This window comes from Lemur catta, chromosome 23 (assembly GCF_020740605.2).
Source record: "Lemur catta isolate mLemCat1 chromosome 23, mLemCat1.pri, whole genome shotgun sequence".
Taxonomy (NCBI): domain Eukaryota; kingdom Metazoa; phylum Chordata; class Mammalia; order Primates; family Lemuridae; genus Lemur; species Lemur catta.
The window spans coordinates 23,825,722-23,841,576 of NC_059150.1; positions in this window are offsets into that span (position 1 = coordinate 23,825,722).

The following is a 15,855-nucleotide window of genomic DNA, read 5'->3' on the forward strand; positions in this document are numbered from 1 at the left end:
ATAAAGAAAATACATGTACATTAACAAAATGCACACAAGTTATCTAAAATTAGTGTAACAACATTTTATATTATTATCAGAGGTGTGTGTATACATATGTGTAGATTTAGAATGAAAATTATATAATTGCCTGTTATCAGAAATACCGTCTTTACCCATTTGTATATACTATTAATTTTATTATGACTACAATTAGCTTAACATTCATTATGTAAATATTTTGTTTTCTTAAATTTAGAATAGCTTTAAATATACAAAAATAAATATGAAGATAGTAAAGACAGTTCTCATATCCCTGAACCCAGGTGCCCCTATTATTAATATATTACATCAGTATGGTATATTTACTAAAATTAATAGACCAATATTGATACAGTATTATCTTACTTTACTAAAATTTCCTTAGTTTTTACCTGATGTCCTTTTCTGTTTTAGTATCTCACCCAGAATGCCATACTACATTTAACTGTCATGCGTCTAGGTTTCTTGTGGCTTTAACAATGTCTCAGACTTCTTGCTTTCATGACTGAAATTTTGGAGGAGCAGTGGTCAGGTATTGTCCTCCACTGGGATTCTTCTGATGTTATTTTCATAATTAGGTAGGGTTACATGTATTGGTGGGTGGACCACAGAAGTAAAGTGTAATTCTTATCACAGCATATCAAGAGTACATACTATCAACATGACTTATCACTACTGGTGTTGCTTTTGATCAGCTTCCTGGTGTAGTTTTTAGTTTCTCAGGTTTCTTCACTGTAAATTTACTTCTCTCCTCCTTTTACACTGTATTCTTTTTTTTTTCCCTTTGGTTTTTTTTTTTTTTTTTTTTTTTTTTTTGAGACAGAGTCTCACTTTGTTGCCCAGGCTAGAGTGCCGTGGCGTCAGCCTAGCTCACAGCAACCTCGAAGAGGGGTTCAACCCTGTGTTATTGTTTGCAGCAGTCTGAAGTGGAGTCTATGCCTCACTGAGCTCAGAGAGGGGCAGGAGGGAGTGATCTTTGTTCACATACCACAAACTCTTAACTTTCTTACTAAATTTTCATAGATTTTCATAAGTAGATATTTCTTTATTTTTTGCATTGTTTTTGGATGTTTTCCTGAGATATATATCAGGAATGTATGATATATGAATCTATGAAACTGGTGAAAATTATATAAATATATATACATATATATATGAGAGCAGATCAGCAGAGATATGCATGCAGTCATGCCATTAGCTCATTATTTTGAAATTAATAGACTATTTTTAAAGTAGTTTTATGTTTACAGAAAAATGTGCAGAAAGTAAAGAGGTTTGCCATATACCCCCGAACCCCTATAATCAATGCCTAAGCCCAGTTAATTGTAATCCGCAGACTTACACTAAAGGAAAACAGACTAGTGAGTTGACATTGTCAAACACTAAGCCCTGCTTAATGTGTCCTTTCTTACGGTATTTTGGTAGGTTGTATTTTTTCTCAAAATGTATTGGTTCTCCTTTAGTCATATGATTATTCATTATTGCCTTGGGCTCTTGACTTGCTTTGACAACATAAGTTGATAATGACATAAGACTTTTCCCCTTTGTTTCTCTGCCAACACCATTTGAATGGTATATCTTAAGGAGACACTTGGTGTAGTCTGGGTCTTTGAATAAATTATAAGTAAAACAGTAAATACAATTGACTCACAAATGCATTAGCAAAAAATAAATATGTGTTGTTGAAAGCCACCGAAATTTTGGGACTTACACTATATAGCATCATTACAAAAATAATTGACTAATGTAAATATTATGTGTGACACACATTTTCCTGACAAATAGATAAAGTGAGAACATCAATGTTAGCACTTCTATTTATCTGGTAAATAGATACACACTATACATGTGTACTACATACACACACACTATATACAGAGTACACATATGTATTACATATATATATATATATATATATATATATATATATCTGTATATACAAATACTCACCTTCCAAACTGAAGACCACTCTTGAAATCTATTGAAACAAAAGTAAAAAAAAAGAAAGATAACAACCCCTGACCAAATATAGATAGCAGATGTGTTTTGTATGACCTTGTAGTTTGATTCATAAAGTATTTTCAGGGACACTAATAGCCAACACTTAAAATCAGGAAGATTTTAAGGCACATATCTGGATAACTGGGTTTTTTCAAAAAATCAGATCTGTCATTCCATGGCGGCAATTAACTGACTACTTAGAATGATTTTCTTTTCTGTTTGCCACACTCTCTGTCTCTCCTTATTGAGGTCAGTGCCGACTGACCCTTATTATTTTGCCTGTGGCTATTGCTTTTCTTATACTTAGGTGACTTAGGTTGAACGGTTAATCCATGGAAGTATTTCAGAATGTTGCATTATTTGGGAAATGTAAAATCCTAAATACATTAGAATGAATTTATTTTAGAAGAATAAAAGATTGTATGTTTATCTTAGATTAGTTGACAGGTTTTCTGAGAGCAGAAAGGACCCTTTTAAGTTTTAAAATTTTCTCCGAAGCTACTTGAAATATTTCTCTTATTTACAATACTCTTGTTGAATATCACCAGTCTTTCAGCTCCTTGATTAGATCCTTAATAGCAGTCAGTATCACCTGAAATGATAAATTAAAAACAGAACATCAAAATGCTCTTTAACTTCAAGGCTCATTTAATATAACTGATCACTATGAAAGCAAACAATAAACAATTAAAAAGAGATCCCGTCCATATAATGTATATCAAGTATTTTAATTGTCTTCATTAGGGATGCATGAAAAAGCCAAAAATGTCTTTTGGTTGCAGAAAGTAATGATCCAAGATAAAAATATATCAACATGGGAAAAAAAAATTGAACATAAAACCATTTCTGAGTTGTCACCTGAAATTAGAATCATCTCTCCATGATATAAAATTGTCAAACCTTTGATTCAGTTATTAAATGTGCAGATGATTAAAATACAGGCTGGTTAAAGAAATCCAATTAACAGTGTAGATTATTTTCAGAAGTGAGTGACTACTTTACACATATTGTGAGCTACTTAAAATGCTTCACACCATGGAAGTCTTGATAAATGGTTTTATGTAAAAGAAAATTACAGACAGTGGGCATGAAAAGCATGCCCAGTAAGATGGCATGTTTCAAAACTAGACAATACCTTTAATACTGGATTTCTCAGCTTTGGCACTATTGACATTGAGTCTGGGTAAGTTTTTGTTGTGGGGAGCTGCCAGATGCATTGTAGGATATTTATTGTCTTTCACCATTGGATGCCAGTTGCAACTCCCTAATTCAGACAATGGAAAATATCTCCAGATATTACAAATATCCTCTGGAGAGTAGCATCAACTCCTCTTGAGAAACATAGTTTAATGTTGTAGCTTTTAAAATATTAGAACACATACCCTATGAGTATTCAATAATGGCAGGAAATATAAATGTGCATAATAAAATTATTTAACTAAAGGAAACAGGTATTTATAAGAATCATTTACTTAAACTTTACAATCTTACATCATGAATGACAAGGTACACATCCAAAAGTATCATGTAGACCTTAATCCACTTACCCACCCTTATTCAGCAATGAGAGGTTAAGGTTTTGCTATGTGCAAGCACTGTTCTAGGCATCCAGATGCCTCAGAATAGTGAGACAACCATCTGCTTGCAAAATACTTTGAATCTTATTTATTTTTAATTTATTCATTTATGTTATTTTTCACATATTTTTATGTATTGAGAAATATTTGCTATTTGATATTACTGAGAGAGTTGTTATTCGAAAAATGCTGAGTATTCTGGCAAATGTGGGTCTTTCAAAGAAAATGTGTACTTTGAAAGTATTAAAAACCAAATTCTCTTCTTGTTTATGGTAAGCAAACAACAAAAGGACACAAATTATTTCTCCAATGTTAAAAAACTCTCACAGAATTTTCTATGCGAACTGAAACATTTACCACATCCCCACTGAGCAGTTCTGGCACTTTGTGTGTGTATATATACCCTCTACAACCAAACACTTATGCTTTGCTTATATGTTTCTCCCTATCCCCTACTCTTTAGAGTGTCAGAAACTGGAAACCAAGGACAATTTTGTACATTGGTTTTTGTTCTCAATAGTTACCATCATTTAGGTACACGGTGCATGTCAATAATATTTGTTAAATTAATTTTAAACTTAGAGTAAATTATAATTTATCTTCGTCAAGCAGACCATGGACAGCAGGAAGCATTTGGGAAAGAGACAAAAACCAGACTTCACTTAGTCTTTTGACTTCTTCTAGACCCTAACTTTATTTATCACTGTGTTTCTTACTTTACTACCTTTTTTAACATTCATTTTATTTGAAGAAGATAATTCCTTTTGAATATTTCTGAAAAGAGACACTTTATCTGACTATAAGCCAATGTGATTGTGTAGCTGCAGAGATCAAGTGCCTGTCTTAATAACGCTGTAAGATCTTTATTTCTTGATTTTAGACAGCCGATTTAGGCTAAGATTTTCTCTTCCTTGCTGCACATTATTAAATGTGAATGATGTGGCCAACTTACTTCAATTTCCTTCCATTTTTCCTCCAGATTGACTACAGCCTATCCCTTTGTAGACATGTAACCTAAGTCTCAGGATGCACCAGGTATCAGCTGAACAAGTGGTTTTCTGCCACATGTCACAGTTACCGACCACCTGGCCAGAAAAGGAGGAATCCCTAGTGCTCCATACCACACCTCGAATCAGCCAGGTTCACATTTTCATATCCATAATTCACAATACTCCACTAATCTTTATTTTTTATAATTATTTAAGTCACAATGACAGGTGCAAGTGTTTTAGAAAACATTCTGTCTGTTCTATAGCCTAGAAATGTATTACTAAAGGTATAAATTCATACTTCCATACACAAAAAAGATCTGCACAAGAGTGTTCACAGCAGCCTTGTACATATTAGTCAAACGGCAATCAAGAGGATGGTGGAAAACCAATTGTGGCATACTCATGTAATCAAATGCTACTCATCAATAAAGGGGAACAAATTGCTAATATATTCAACAACATCAATGAATCTCAAAAATATCACCAAAAGTCAAACATAAAAGAATATATATTCTAAAATCCCCATTATATGGTATTCAAGCATAGTCAATCTTTGGTAATGGAAGTTAGAAGACAGGTTACCACTGTGTGTGGGGGGGGGGGGAGGGGGTTTGACTGGATCTAGATGATGTAAAACCATATTGATCTAAGTGGTTTCACATATATAAAAGTTTACTGAGCTGTATATGAAAGGTTTATCCATTTTATTGCATGTAATTTTTATCAATAAAATGTTATAACAATGAAAGTCTCAATTCAAACTGGCATCTAAAAATGATATTCATAGCTCATGTAATTGTAAACCAAAAATAATAATTTGTCTTTTGGCACTGCTGGTACCAAGTACTATGCACACCCCTTTCTATATCTCTGTGCTCTCATTGCTCTGCTTAGTGTCCTTGTCATAAGCCTTCTCTGTAGGATGGCAATAACTGGCATAGCACTGGATTTACATCACAATAACTTATTCATCCTAGTTGAAAGAGAGACATCACCAGTCCACAATATCTGATGAAAATATTTTTTAAGAGAGCTCTAATTGCCCAGGCTTAGATTTGCAGACAATTTTAAATGGAGAGTCAGAAAACTGATACTTAGTCATGTAACATTTGGGCAGGGTTAGCTCCATCAGTCCAAGCACAATCACTTTCCCATAGTGAAGAGTTGTTTGTTTAAAAAAGAAGAAAAAAAGATGTGAGTAAGTGGTATTGAATGAGTGTTGATTTTAATGTCACTTGTGATGAAAATGAACACTATGAGATGACAACCAACATTTTCAATATAGAAAGTGACCAAAAACTGATGATGAAAATTAGGAGGATTAGACTCTGGTATTACCAAATGTCTAAAGAGAATATATTTATTTTATATGCATGTGTCATTCATGAATTTTGATTTAGAAGTATCATCAAACACAGAGGAGAATGGAATTACCTCTAGAACCTGTGAAAATATGTAGCTTCCATTTTAAAAAATCTTAGCATCAATAGAAGTATTGGAGAGTTTCGTTTCAGTTGACATCAGGAGGTAGGGAGATAATTTGTGATAAGACCAGGGAAGAAGGGGTGTTTGTTTATTACTGATTTCGGGTTGCAGAATTTCAGAGAAACAAAAGAATGGGGATAGTTTTAGGATAGTCAAGAAGTAGAAAACACAGCAATTTGAGAATAAATGTTCAGACCAAATAGGTAGTGGGGAGTCTATGTGATGTGTGATTAACAAAAATGACAAGGAACTGTAGCTAATGAAATTTGATGGTCTGAAAATGTCAAGTTGAAATACAGTAGGTTTCATTGCGATTACAGAATAAATTCACAAGCTGTATAGGAAGTCAAGGAAGCCATCCCTGTTGGTTCTATGAACACTGATATTCATGTTAGCATTTTTGCATATAAACATATGCAGGGAAAAGTTAAATTAAAAAAATAATACCATTTAAAGTAATGGTTAACAAGGTATGATTTTAGTCAAAGTTCTCCATACAACAAACCAACAGGATGTATGTGTGTGTGTGTGTGTGTGTGTGTGTGTGTGTGTGTGTGTTTTAGAGAGAGATTTTAAGAAATGAGCTTGTGCAATTTTGGGCCTGGCAAGTCCAAACTCTACAAGGCAAGGTCATAGTCTGGAGACCCAGGTAAGAGTTGATGCTGCAATTTCAAGTCGGAAACTATATGGAAGCAGAATTCCTCCTTGTTTTTCCCAGGACCTTGGTCTTTTCTCTTAGGGCCTTCAACTGATTGGATGATTGGATGAAGCCCAGGCCACATTATGCAAGCTAATCTGCTTTACTCAAGGTCCACTAATTTCAAAGTTAATCAAATGTCTTTCAAGATATGAAAGAATATCTTCACAGCAAAATCAAGAGTAACATTTGACAAAAATCTGGGCACCATGGCCTAGCCAAGTGAGACACATCACACTGCCAACGTCATTTGTACTCATAAAGATACTTACAATAATTTGATAATAAAATAGAAGATAATTATACTATAATGGTAAGTCTAAAAGTGATGCAAATAATACACAAAATATAATAATTATGGAAAATATTCCTATTTTAAAAGTTTTAAAGATAGTAATAAATGGGATTGTTTTCCTTTGTATAAAACCTTTGAACTTTGAGAGAGATGTCCTATATGGCCAACTAGAGACATCACTTGTTGGAAGGTCCTGGCAGGAAGGCAGGATATGGTACAGAGGAGAGGGGAGGAGAGTCACAGCTCAGGTCTGTACCACAGAGAGAGAAATCAGAGACAACTGGGGACCCCACGGAGAAAATTACAAAGCTGAGAAGTAAAAAGATAAGCAAAAGACATTGGTGAGGATCGAACCCAGAGAGGCTCAAAGCCCAGTGAAAAGGTGAGGGGGGATTCCCCTCCCCCTCACTAGTGTCTTGGATGGACAGCAGGACGCAAATATAATGAAGGCTTTCCCACCCTCCACAAGCCCAGGCACAGCAGCAAACATCAGTGGGGCAAACTAGTGAGTCTCAGGAGTTCGGGCAGTCTGAGTGGGGCACCCCCCAAAAGAGTGCCACGAGAGGCCGAGGTGGTGACTTTCTCCCATCCAGACACGTTTCCCCCAACACCTGCCCTGTCACTGCAACTAAGAAAGCCCTGTGAGCTCAGGCTGTCTGGGAGTTGCGGACGCTCCCCCACCCAGCGCAACTGCTAGTGGACCTGGAGCCCAGGAGTTTGCATATGGCTGCTTCTCTCTGCCAGACACGCATCCCAGGTTGAGGTCTGCTCGGAAAGTGGGACCCGCACCTCTTTTCCTTGAGATCTTGTGGTGGAACCGAGTGAACACTTTGGGAACTTCCTGTCCACCAGCATTTTGCAGGGCTGCACGTCAGTGACTCAGACAAGCAAGCCGGCCACAGTGCACCCCAGACACGAGACAGGTGCAGAGGGACACAGGGAAGGAGCCTGGGAGCTGGACTCTGGTGGTAAGGAAGCCCATGTGGACGTATCAGATGAGAGAGGATAGCCGGGTGCTAAAGAGAGGGGATCTGGGAGTGAGCCCATCTGCCCTGTTGGAAAACAACCATATTGGATAAAAGTGTGACATTCAGAGAGGAATGGCCTTGACCCCGGTTCCATGGCAACTGAATGCCTCACACTCAGGTATGCTGGATGATTGGGTGATGCAGCCCCTAAACACACTCATTAAAACAGGGAGAACAGTTTATGCCAAGAAGTTCTCAAGAGGCTGTTTCTTTCCAGTGGGCACATGCTACAGGCAGGGGTCCCCACAGATAGAGGGGCCCAAATCTCTTCCTCTGATGACTAGTTGAGGAACAGGGGTGCACAATTTTGGAACTCCCCACCTGCTGGCATTTTGTGGTGATTAATGCTAATGAGACAGACACACAGTCCAGGGGGAGATTTGAGAGCCAGACTTGGGTGGTGAGGGAGGAGAGGGGGACTGAACTGACAGGACTGTGCCTTGGGGGTGCAAGTAGTGGCGATTTGGGGAAGTACTCACCTCTCCCCGCAGAAAAACTTCACTACTGGATAAAGGCAGAAAGATTCCACCCCTTAGCACTCAGCATTTAGGCCCCTCCTCTATGAACAACCCTCCCAATATGGTGAGCCCACCCTCACACTCATACCAGTGGCTCACCCTACTGGCCGCAAAAGCATTTTCTGAGCCCCACCAAGGCTCTGCAAAGCCTTTCAGGCCCCCACAACCCAGCCACAAAGTGCATGCTCCTCCCTCCACTTTAGTGATGGTGGAGATCATGGAATTCCCTGGGAGCTTCAGGGTCTCTCCTAAATCTTGGGGCAGTCAAGTACTCCACCTGGGGGACCAGAGTCTGCCACGGCACAAAAGAACATCTCAGCAGCTGACGTGACAGAGAGAACAACTCTATAGTGCATCATAGTGTCTTTCAATTCAAGCAAACAGGGCATGGCTGATTCATACTCACAAGTACCACTTTGGAAAGCAGCGATTAAGCTGGGGGTTCCGGCACAATTCACAGTTCTGGGAAGAGATGAAGACAGCAAGACAGAAGCAACCTGAGAGGATCATCAGATCTGTTTGAACACTCCACAGGCAACTCAGGGCCAGAACTCTTCTCCTTGGCACAGTCAGGGATTGCTGTTTGGGGTCCCTTGGATAGGCCCACAAGCCAGGTGGCCCAGTACCTCCACTGGATTGGGAGACCAGATAAGAAGAAATCAGCAAAAGAACTCTAGAAATATGAAAAATCAGAGTGAAATGTCATCCTCAAAAGGACAAAATAGGTCTTTACCAACGGATGCCAACAAAAACAAAATTATCAAAATGACAGGTAAAGAATTCCAAATTTGAATTATAAGGAAGCTCAGTGAAATACAAGAGGAAATGGAAAACCAACACAAAGAAACCATGAGAACAATATATGAAATGAATGAAAGATTCACTAAAGAAATTGAATTATTGGCTGGACGCAGTGGCTCACACCTGTAATCCTAGCACTCTGGGAGGCCGAGACAGTTGGATCATTTGAGCTCAGGAGTTCGAGACCAGCCTGAGCAAGCGTGAGACCCTGTCTCTACTAAAAGTAGAAAGAAATTATATGGACAGATAAAAATATATATACAAAAAATTAGCCGGGCATGGTGGCACATGCCTGTAGTCCCAGCTACTTGGGAGGCTGAGGCAGGAGGATTGCTTGAGCCCAGGAGTTTGAGGTTGCTGTGAGCTGGGCTGATGCCAGGGCACTCTAACCTGGGCAAGAGAGTGAGACTCTGTCTCAAAAAAATAAAAACAAAACAAACAAAAAAATTAAATTATTAAAAAAAATCAAATAGAATTTGGCAAAGTGAAAAATTCATTCAAGGAAATACAAAACATAGTGAAAAGTTTTAAGAATAGACTAGAACAGGCAGAAGAAGGAATCTCAGAGCTTAAAGACAACACCTTCAAATTAAACAAGTGAGGCAAAGATAAAGAACAGAGAAATAAGAGGAATTAACAAAGTCTACAAGAAATTTGGGATTATGTAAAGAGGCCAAACATACAAATCTTAGGTATTCTGAGGGTGAAGAAGAAAACGCACAAGGATTAGAAAACCTATATGGGGGGAAAATTGAGGAAAATTTCCCTGGTCTTGCTAGAAATTTAGATATCCAGGTACAAGAAGCTCAGTGAGCTCCTGGGAAATTCATCAAAAAGAGGTAATCACAATGACATGTAGTCATAAGACTGGCCAAAGTTAATACAAAGGAAGAACTCCTGCCAGCCATAGGCGAAACATCAGCTAACTAACAAAGGAAAACCCATCAGGCTAACTGCAGACTTCTCAACTGAGACCTTACAAGCCAGAAGGGATTGGGACCCCATCCTCAGTCTTCTTAATGCAGTGTAGAATTTTGTATCCTGCAAAATTAAGTTTCTTATATCAAGGTGAAATAAAGATATTTTCAGACAAGCAAACACTGAGGGAATTTGTCAAGACCAGAATGGCCCTGCAAAAGTACTCAGATCTGCATTTACATCAAATTAGCACAATAGACAGCACCCCCCCCGTAAAACTACCCAAAAGCTAAAGCTCAAAGTCCATACATAATAATAGCTCAAGAAGTAAAACACACCAATAAGTTTCTACCCAACAGGATAAACAGAAATGCTCCCAATTTATCAAAATTTTTTCAATAAATGTCAATAGCTTCAATTCCCCACTTATGAGACATAGGCTGGGTGGATGGGTAAAAAAAAAAATACAAGCCAAGTATCTTCTGTTTCTAGGAAACACATCGAACCCACAAGGACTCATTCAGACTCAAGGTGAAGTGGTGGAAAAACATATTCCGTGAAATGGAAGCTATTCTCATATGAGAAAAAAAAAAAAAGACTTTAAATCAAAAATGGTAAGAAAGACAAAGATGGCCATTATGCAATGGTAAAGGAAAAAAAATCAACAAGAAGACATAACAATCCTAAATATATATACAATTAACACAGGAGCTCCCAGTTTTATAAAGCAAATTCTTCCAGATCTAAGCAAAGAAATAAACATCTTAAATATTGATGACTTAAACACCCCACAGAATGACCTAGACAGATTATCAAAGCAGAAAATGAATAAAGAAACACTGGACCTAACCAGGACTGTAGAACAAATGGACCTAACAGACATGTACAGAACATTCAACCCTAAAACTCCTGAATATACATTTTTTTTCATCAGCAATGGAACATTTTCCAAGATTGATCATATCTCAGACCACAAAACAAGTCTCAACAAATTTTAAAAAATAGAAATAATACCATGCTTCTTCTCAAACTATAGTGCAATAAAACTAGAAATAAATTTCAAAAGAAACACTCAAATCTACACAAAGTCATGAAAATTAAATAAAATACTGCTGAATGATCCTGGTCAATGATGAAATTAAGCTAGAAATCAAAAGATTCCTCAAACTGAATGAGAAAGGAGACACAAGCTTTCAAAATCTATGGAATACAGGAAAGGAAATCTTAAAGGGAAATTTCATAGCTTTAATGCCTACATCAACAAGACAGGAAGGTCACAAGCTAAAAACCTAATGTCACATCTCAAAAAACTAGATAAAGAAGAACAAACCAAACCCAAAGCCAGCAGAAGAAAAGAAATAACTAGGGTTAGAGAAGAACTAAACAAAATGGAAAACAAAAAAATAACTCAAAGATCAGAGAAAGAAAAATTTGGTTCTTTGTAAAGATAAACAAAATTGATATTCCACTAGCCAGATTACCCAAAATAAAAAAGAAAAGACTCAAATATCTTCAATCAGAAATGAAAAAGGGGACATTACAACTGATACTGCAGAAATACAAAACATCATCTGTGAATACGATGAAAACCTCTATGCAAACAAATCAGAAAACCTAGAGGACATGGTATTTTCTTAGGATCACTCAACTTCCCAAGCCAGAATAAGGAAGAAATAGAAACTCCAAACAGACAAATAATGAGCGGTGAAATTGAAGCAGTAATAAAAATCTATTCCCCCAAAAGGCCTGAACTAGATGGATTCACAGCCAAGTTCTAGCAGACATATAAAGAAGAGCTGATATCTGGCCTACAGAAAGTATTCTATGACATCAAGAAGGAGAGAACCCTCCCTAAAATTCATTCTATGAAGCCAGTATTACCCTAATACCAAAGCCGGGAAAGGACACAGACAAAAAGAAAAAAAAACAAAAAAGAAACTAACAAAAAAACTACAAACTAATATCACTTATGAACATAGATGCAAAAATCATCAACAAAATGCTGACAAGCCAAATTTAATAGCACATTAAAAAGATAATCCACCATAATCAAGTGAGTTTCATCCCAGGACTGCAAGTATTATTTAACACACAAGTTAATAAATGTGATTCACCACATAAACAGAAACAAAACCAAAGATCACCTGATCAACTCAATGGATGGAGAAATATAATAGCTTTAGATGAAATCCAGCATCCTTTCATCATAAAAACCCTTAACACATTAGGCATAGAAGAAATATACCTCCATATTATAAGAGTCATATATCAAAAACCCACAGCCAACATCATACTGAATAAGGAAAAGTTGAAAACAGTCCCCCTAAGAACAGGAACAAGACAAGTTCCCACTGTCACCACTTCTATCATTGGAAGTCCTAGCCACAGCAATCAGGCAAGAAATAGAAATAAAGAGCATTCAAATTTGGAAAGAGGAAGTCAATCTCTCCTTTCTTGCTGATGATATAATCTTGACTCTAGAAAATATGACCACCAAAAGACTCCTGGCGTTAATAAATAAATTCAACAAAGTTCCAGGTTACATAATAAATGTACACAAATCAGTAGAGTTTCTATTAATACATACTAATAACAGTAAAGTGGAGAGTCATAGCTACGAAGAAAATAAAATACCTAGGAATATACTTCACCAAGGAGATGAAAGATCTCTATATGGAGAACTACAAAACACTGATAAAAAAAAAATCATATGTGACAAACAAATGGAAAAACATCCCCTGCTCATGGAAAGGTAGAATCAGCATCATTAAAATGTCTATACTGTCCAAAGTGGTTAACAGATTCAATGCAATCCCCATCAAAATACCAGCATTATATTTCACAGATCTAGGCTTCATTTGGAACCAAAAAAAGACCATAACTAGTCAAAGTTATTTTATACAAAAAGACCAAATATGGAGGCATCACATTACCAGACTTCAAACTATACTACAAGGCTATAGTAATCAAAACAGCATGGTATTGGCACAAAAATAGAGACATAGACCAATGGAACAGAACAGAGAACCCAGATATAAAACCATCTACATGCAGCCAACTGATCTTTGACAAATCAGGCAAGAATATACACCAGGAAAAAGAAGCCCTACTCAATAAATAATGTTGGGAAAATTGGATAACCAAGTGCAGAAGAATGAAACAGGATGCATATTCCTCACAACTCACAAAAATTAATTCAAGATAGATAAAAAGGCTTAAATGTAAGACATGAAACCACAAATATTCTAGAAGAAAATGTTGAAAAAATTCTCCTAGATATCAGTCCAGGCAAAGAATTTATGGAGAAGACCCCAAGGGCAATTACAGCAAAAACAAAAATACATAAAATGGGAATTAAATTAAAAAGCTAAACAGTGCTCAGAAAATTGGATAGCCACATATAGAAGACTGAAACAATGTCTGGACCTTTCACCTCTCACAAAAAACAACTTGCAATATGTAACAGACTTAAACCTAAGACATAAAACCATAAAAATTCTAGAAGAAAATGTTGGAAAAATTCTTACAGACATTGGCCTAGGCAAAGAATTTATCAAGAAGACCCCAAAAGCAATCACAGCATCAACAAAAATAAATAAATGGAACCTGACAAAATTAAAAAGGTTCTGCATAGCCAAAGAAACTATTACTAAAGAGAACAGACAACCTACAGAATGGGAGAAGATATTGCATGCTACACATTCAATAAAGGGCTGATAACTAGAATTTATATAGAACTCTAGAAAATCAGTAAGAAAAAATCAAACTACTCCATAAAAGTAGGCAAAGGGCATGAACAGAAATTTTTCAAGAGAAGACAGACTAATGGCCAACAAAGATATGAAAAAGTGCTCAACTAATCTCCAGGGTAATGCAAATCAAAACAACAATGACATATCACTTAACTTCAGTGAGAATGCCTTTTTACCAAAAAGTCCCAAAACAACAAATGGTGGTGTGGATGTGGAGAGATAGGAACACTCATACACTGCTGGTGGGAGTGCAAACTAGTACAATCTCTGTTGAAAGTTGTATAGAGATATCTCAAAGAACTAAAAGAAGAACTACCATTTGATCCAGTAATCCCACTACTGTATATCTACCCAAAGGAAAAAAAAAGATATTCTATAAAAAAGACATTTGCCCTTGAATATTTATAGCAGCACAATTCACAATTGCAAAGATGTGGAAACTATCCAAGTGCTCATCAATACATAAGAGGATTAAAAAAATTTGGTATATATATACCATGGAGTACTACTCAACCATAAAAAATAAAATGATGAATTATCTATTATTTTATCCTGGATGGAGCCGTAGCCCATTTTTCTAAGTGAGGTATCACAAGAATGGAAAAACAAGCACCACATGTACTCAGCATCAAATTGGTACTAATTGATCAGCACTAATGTGCACATATGGGAAATAACATTCATAGGGTGTGGGGCAGTTGAGAGGGGTCATGAGGGGATGGGTGAATCCACACCTAACAGATGCAGTGTGTGTTATCTGGGGGATGAGCATGCTTGTCCAGTGGTACAAAGTCAATTTATGTAACCAAAGTGTTTGTACCCCCATAATACTCTGAAATAAAAAAAAACTCTTATAAAATATTCTGCACAGCAAAGGAAATACCAGATTGAATATAATAGACAACCTCCAGAATGGGAGAAATTATTTCCAAACTATACATCCAACAAAAGAGTAATATCCTGCATCTACAAAGAATTTGAACAGAAGTTTTACAGAAGAAGATAGACAAATGACCAAGTATATGAAAAAAATGTTCCATATCACTAATCATCAGAGAAATGCAAATTAAAACCACAGTGAGATATTGCCTTACCCTTGATAAAGTGGTCATTATTAAAAAGTCAAAAAACAGTAGATGCTGGTGTGGATGAAGAGAGAAAGGAATATTATTATTATATACACGGTGGGACCACAAATTAGTACAACCTCTATGCAAACCTGTATAGAGATTCCTCAAAGAAATAAATGTAGACCTATTCTTCAATACATTATTCCCAGTGCCGCATATCTATGCAAAGGAAATGAAGTTATTTTATCAAAGTGACAACTACACTGGAATGTTTATCGCACAACAATTCATAACTACAAAGATGTAGGATCTATCTAAATGCCCATCAATTCATGAGTGGATAAAGAAAATTTGGTGTGAGTGTATATATATATATGTATATATATATTAGCACACACATTGGAGTACTACTCAGCCATAAAAAGGAAAAAGGAATGCAATAATGTCATTTGCAGCAACTTGGTTGGGAGACCATTATCCTAAGTGAAGTATCTCAGAAATGGAAAACCAAACATTATATATTTTCACTAATAAGTGGGAGCTAATAGATGGGTACACATGGGCACAAAGTGATATAAAGTACATGAGAAACCAAAAAGGGGTAGGGTGGGAAGGGGCTTGTGGGATAAAAATTTATATATTGGGTACAAAAACACTATTCTGGTGACATACACACAAAAAGTCCTGACTTAAGCAATAT